Source organism: Camelus ferus, chromosome 12, assembly GCF_009834535.1.
Source record: "Camelus ferus isolate YT-003-E chromosome 12, BCGSAC_Cfer_1.0, whole genome shotgun sequence".
Classification (NCBI taxonomy): domain Eukaryota; kingdom Metazoa; phylum Chordata; class Mammalia; order Artiodactyla; family Camelidae; genus Camelus; species Camelus ferus.
In genome coordinates, this window is record NC_045707.1 from 64366846 (window position 1) to 64374051 (window position 7206).

Here is a 7206-nt window from a genome sequence, read left to right on the forward strand (position 1 = left end):
AAACCTACATTGCACAGAAGATTAACTGTGGGCAATTTTTTTGCACACCAATTAAGCATCACTAAAGCCGGATAAATGGCATATATCTGGGTAAATATAAAGGACTGCTTTTTAAGATCTTCGAAATATGTATGACTGTTAAAAGCAAAAATTATCACATTTCTGATGGGTTTCAATGTATGCAAAAGTAATATATATGTGATTTACAAGATCAGGCTCAAGGAACCTGTATGGGTGTTAAGTCTTCTGCATTTTACTTGAAATAGCAGCAGAATAATGACTCTAAATAGACTATGAAATGGAGATATGTATATTTTCACTCCCTGGAGCAGCCACTAAAGAAATGATATAAAGAGAATTAGCCAATGGCCAATAGGTGAACTTAAATGGAATATAAAAAATAGTCCAATAATCTAAAAGAAGGAAGGGAAGGAGGCACAGAGGAACATAAAAAGAGGGGACAAACAAAAACCAAATAATAAAATGGTAGTGCTATATCTAGTTACATCAGTAATTACATTAAATGTAAATGGTCTGAACAAAACAGTCAAAATAGAGATTGTTAGATTGTATTAATTAAAAAAAGAAAGAAGAGCTGACTATATAATGTCTGCAAGTATCTCACATTAAAAATAAAGATGTAGCTGACGGGGAGGGTATAGCTCAGTGGTAAAGTGAGCATGCACAAGGTCCTGGGTTCAAACCCCAGTACCTCCTCTAAAAATAAATAAACAAGTAAACCTAATTACCTGCCCCCTCAAAAAAATAAATAAATAAAAATTTTAAAAAACTTTAAAAAAATCAAGTAAAATAAAGATGTAGCTGAATCAAAAGATAGACTACGTAAATGCTAATCAAAAGAGAGTTGGAGTAACTTTAGTATCAGTAAAACATACTTCAGAGCAAGGAATATTTCCAGTGAGAAAAAGGGTTAAGAAGAACATTGCATAATGATAAAAATGTCAATTCTGCAAGATAGAACAATCCTTTATGCACCTGGCAAGAGATCTTCCCAATACATGAAGAAAAAATTGATTCACCTAAGAGGAGAAATGTAGAAATCTACACATATGCTTGGAGAATTCTATACACATCCGTCAGTAATCAGTATAACCAGTAGACCAAAAAAAAAAAAAAAATTGGTAAAAACATAGAACATCTGAACAACATTCTGAAACAACTTGACCTAATTAACATTTCTAAAACATTCCACACAACACCAAATACACATTTTTTTTCAAGTGCACATGGAACATCTTCTAACATCTGTGTATTCTTGGCATAAAGCAGTCTTGAACAAATTTAAAATAACTGAAATCATACAGTGTATACTCTCAGATCATAATGGAATTCAGTCAGAAAATAGTAATAGAAAAATACCTGGAAAATTCTCAAATATTTGGAAATTAAACCACACCCTTCTAAATAACCTATAAATTGAAGGCAAGATTATGTAACAAATTTGAAATTAATTTGAATTGAATGAAAATAAAAATACAAATAAATTTGGGGGGGCAGCAGCTAACATAGCGATTGTTTATAGCACGAAATGCTTATATTACAAAAGGTCACAAATTAAAGATCTAGGCTTCTACCTTAAGAAATTAGAAAAAAAGGAGTAAATTAAATCCAAAGCAAACAGGAGAAGGAATAATGACAAAAGTAGAAATCTTTGAAATTAAAAAGGAATAGGGGAAAATCAATGAAACCAAAGTCCTGTTCTAAGAAAAAGATCAATGAAATTGATAAGACTCTATCCAACTGGCTGATTAATAAATATGACTATAGTAAAATTAAAAACTTTTGACCAAAATACACTAAAAATGAAAAGAAAAGATCACACAATAACAAAATTTTTGCATCATAAAAATCAAATGCTTAGTGAATTTTAGGATATATGGAAAACTTCTAAAAATCAATTAAAAAAATAGATAAAGGATACAAAAAGTCAATTCACAGGATAGTAAATACTGTTGACCATTAAACATTTTAAAACATGCTCTTACTAGTAGTCAAGAAAAGACGAATTTTAAAAATGAGATACCATGGCCTATGCATTAATTTGGCAAAATAATTGGTAAGTACAACACTGATGTGTGGGTGGAGCCATTGCAAAACTGATACTCTTGTACATTGCTGTTGCAAATGTAAATTGCTACCAACACTATGTAGAGCAATTTAGTGATTAGAAGGTAAAGATGCTGATAGCCTGCGAGTGAGCAATTTAACTTTTATGTGTGTGCCTTGGAGGAACTATGATAGACATGCCTGGAAAACATGTGCAAGGATGCATGAAAATAAAAAAAGACTTATTTGTAATAGAAGAATAAAGTGGAAACAATTTAGCTTTATAGAATATAAGGCCAGTTAGTAAATCTTAAAATAAAAAATTATTGCATATTATTTATGTATACTACAGTAAAGTTCAAAGATAGAATAAGGAACTATGAAATCACGATCATCATCACATTTGAGCAGGAAGGTAATAGGCATGAAAAAGAAGCTATATTTGTGAATTTTTTTTTTGTTTTTAAATAAAAAGAAACCAAGAGAAAGAAAAATACCATATGATATCACTCATAAGTGAAATCTAAAAAAAAAAAAGCCGAAGACATATGAACTTGAATATAAAACAGAAACAGACTCATAGACATAGAATACAAACTTGTGGTTGCCAGTGAGGAGATGGGTGGGTAGGGATAGACTGGGAATTCGAGATTTATAAGATACTGACAGGTGTATATAGAATAGATGAACAAGTTTACACTGCATAGCGTAGGAAATATATACAAGATCTTGTGGTAGCTCACGGTGAAAAAGAGTGTGAAAATGAATATATGTGTATTCATGTATGACTGAAAAATTGTGCTCTATGCTGGAAATTGACACAACATTGTAAACTGACTATAACTCAATTAAAAAAAAAAAAGAGAGAAACCAGAAGCAAAAAATAGTAATAATTATTAAAAAGAAAAGGAGTACCACAATTATGTATAGCTTCTATTTATACAGTTCATTTTACAGTCCTTTTTACCCAGTGGGTTTTTTTGTGATGATAATTTCAGTGTTAAGTCAACTGAGTTATCCAGGGATAATGAAAAAAGGGAACAGATGTCCCTCATCCATCCCCTGATCTTAGCTCTCATTCCTAGGATAGGCAGGATCCTGATTTGGAAGGTTCTTCCTAATTTACTGAGTTGCAGTGTGACTCAGAATCTCTGATGTCCCATTCCTGACACCTGGTTTTGACACATTAGAATTTCTTCTTTTAATGGGGCAATGGCTTCACCAGTGCTAGACCTGATGGGGCTGTGTTAGGGATTTGTAACTTTCTTCTGTACATGTTTTCAAGCATTTTAGAGGGCAAGTGAGTGTCATTTGAATGCCTTTTCTTTTATTTATTGTTTATTGAGTTATAGTCAGTCTACAATGCTGTGTCAACCTCTGGTGTACAGCACAATTTTTCAGTCATACATGAACATGCATACACTCATTCTTATATTATTTTTCCCCATGAGCTACTACAAGATCTTGACTATATTTCCCTGTGCTATACAGTATAAACTTATTTATCTATTCTATATATACCTGTCAGTATCTGCAAATCTCGAACTCCCAGTCTGTCCCTTCCCACCCACCCTCTCCCCTGGCAACCACAAGTTTGTAGTCTATGTCTGTGAGTCTGTTTCTGTTTTATATTTATGGTCATTTGTCTTCTGCTTTATTTTTTTTAGATTCCACATATGAGTGATATCATATGGTATTTTTCTTTCTCTTTCTGGCTTAGTTCACTTAGAATGACATTCTCCAGTGACATCCATGTTGCTGCAAATGGCATTATGTTGTCATTTTCATGGCTGAATAGTATTCCAATGTATAAATATACCGCAACTTCTTTATCCGGTCATCTGTCGATAGACATTTAGGTTGTTTCCATGTCTTGGCTATTGAATGACTTTTCTTGCTCTCCATAGTGGCTCGCATTAACTGAGGAAGAGTTCTAAAAATGAAGAGTTCAAAAATGGAATGCTATAGTGCAATGCTCTGCAACAATGAGAAATAATGCCATGGAAGTATGTTCCCACAATAGTATTAGGTAAAGAAACAGCTTCCAAATCCATACTGTAATCCTACTGATGTCAAAATTTTGTTGAGATGAACAGTAATTATAAATACACTCATGCAGAGGCTCATATTTCCCCAGGACGGGAGGAGAGGGGAATTAGTTATCCCAAAATGTTAAACGTGTTTATCACCAGTTAATGGAATCCATGGCCACACTTTTTTCTTTCTTTATTGTTCAACGGGTATTTTTACTTTCATAATTTAGAATGTTCAACTTCAGGCTGAAGACAGTTAATTTAGATAAGGTAAATTTCAGAAATACGATGTCTGTTTGCCCACTTCTGTGTGGTAAAGTTGGACTGCTGTCTGTGTTTGTGGCTAATTAAAAATAGTTAAATTTAATTTTCTTTCCACATTTGTTATTCAATTTGGTTTTGAAAGGCATACACTTTTCAGTCTTAGTGGTTATCACTTTTGGCACAGACCTATCCATGTATTTATTATAAATATATATCTATACAAAATATAAAAATATAGTTTAAGTTCTGCAGTCAAGATCTAGGCTAGATTACTTTCTTTTCTAGAATATTTCTAAGACTAGAGGGTCCAGATGACTCCTTTGCAAGAGGGATGATTTATATTTTTCTCCATTTGTTTTAACAACGAAGTAATATTTTGACACTTATCACATGGACTTAAATAAAAAAGATATTTTATTAAAATATAAAGTGAGGGTACTTTTATTCTATCCCAAATAACAAAAATTCAAAATTATTTGCTTACGCTGCTCTAAGAAACAGTACATTTGTAAGAGCTTTGTTCTCCAGCATTTGGACCATACCTAACCCAAGTATTTCGATGCCATTTGCCAAGCAAGAGACAGAGAACACAAAAATGCTTGCTAGCGTATTTTTCTCATTCTTTTCCTGCTTAGATTTCTCATCCATAATACATCAGATTGACTTTTGTTGACACTTTAGTGTAAGGGCAGTTCACAAAGTTTCTTAGTGTCTAAGTCTGTAAGTTTCTTAGTATGAATAAAACATCAAAATATACACCCACAATTCTAAATTAATAAGATGTTTATTTTACACCAAAAACATGAAATAAAGAGCGGAATTCTGAGTGATTATATCCTCTGGCTTTTGGTAGTTGCAATACTGAGTTTTTTTTTATTGGCACAGTTCTGTTACTGTAATTTGAAATCAGTGCAACTTAAATTAAGAAAAAGCTCTGGTGGAGAATTATTTGTTTAGTCTAATTTGACATTTTTCCCCACTATATTTCTCTGTACCTGATTAGTATATTTAAAGATATGCTGGAATTTTTTTCTGACGCAGTGTGTTTTTTCAGGTTTATTAAGATATCTGTGGAATCATGAGAACCTTTAGCTGGTCCCTCCTCCTAGGAAATTCTTTAACCAGGTGTCTGCTTTGATGACTCTTACCAACTTCAAGTCTCTGTTCTCTGCTCACCGTCTCCACGTGGCTTATCTTAAAGACCCTGTTTAATTCTGCACATTGCGTATACTCACATTTTTCCCGTCCTCACTCCCCTAACTACCCTTGCTTTGATCTACGTTTTCCTTTCCCCATAGTCAGTTTCCACCACACGATGTAATCTATTTTTATATGTCCTGTTGAATGTGTATCTCTTCCTCCTAGAATGTAAGCATCATGAGGGCAGAAATCTTTGTCTTTTTTGTTCAGTAATATAGCCCAAGAACTAAAAACACTTCCTGGATCATCACAGGTCCTCCATATATATTTTTAAAATTATTTGAAATCAAATGATGTAGCAAGGAAATGTCCACAGACTATTGTACTGTTTTTTGGACTGTATGTGACTTAGCATATCCCACTGTAACTTGACTTCAAAAAAATAATATTTTCTAGTATAGTCACTGAACAAAGACACTAATGTTGCCCCAGCACATGTGGATTCTGTTGAATGAGTAAAAATAATGGCCACAGACAGATGACTGCTTAGTGCTTTGAGTATATTAGGGGTCATGTTATAGTCATTTTTAGGAAGGTTTTACCTAAGTCTCCCCTCTTGTTGTAGAGGTGCAGGTGTTTCACCAAAGAATATTTTAATCTAAGAGTGTTTCTCAACCCCAAACCATAGACTGATGGATTTTCCTCTTCTCTCCTGGAGACATACAGCTGCAAGAATGAGGGAAAGAAGGGAATATAAGATAGAACCATGACCAGGACTTTTAGTTTCCAAGGGCGGGCAGTCAGTGAGAGAGGCACGAAGGCCCATATTTGGGAGATGTTCTTTCACATCATCTTATTGTCATGCGAGAAAATAATGTAACAGAAATGGAGGGGGATTAAATGATCTAATGACGCCATAGCTACATTCCCTGGGATAGTCTTAGTGTCTTTGGGCTTTGGGGTGAATGAGTTGTTCCATAACGTCCTCGTTCAAGAAAAACCAAAAGAACGATCAAGGAATGAAGCAAATGCATTTGACTGGCCCGAAGAAGCTGGTCTAAGCCATAATCGAGGGCTCTCACATCCGTGCTCTGCTCGGGATGATGGATGGTGTAAGTGCAGCCTGATCAGTGTCTTGGGACCAACGGAGAGCTAATGCAGAAGAGTCAGCGGTCTGTAAATCTATTACCGACATCTTGGATGAATCTGACCTTTTCAGTGCCAGGGTAGATGACAGAACAATACACTGGTACCAAGGGCTAGCTCCAAGCAAGGTTTGTACTTCGTTTCCAGTCAGATTTTAATGATGAAGCAATAAGCAGAATCTATAGGTACCCATAGCCTTTCTATCTTTGATTTTATTTTATCTTTCTATCTTTGTATTTTAGTAGGACAGCATATTTCACATAGGTACGGAAGAATGTATGTCTTACTTTGGGTACCTAATTTTTTTCTCAGAAAACATATCGCTGTCTTTGTGTGTTTGTGTTTGTGTGTGTGTGTATATCAAACAGTTCAAACAGATAAATCTTAACAAACCTAGAACTGGGCTACTTTGTACAATTTAATTGTCATTAACCATCTTGATTGAAGTCTGTTTCTTGAGTTAGAAACATTACCTTTTCCATTTAAACCTCGAAGTTTAAGTCCGTCCATTCATCAGGGAGGCGGTACAGCCACGTTGATAACAGCGTGGTGCTCT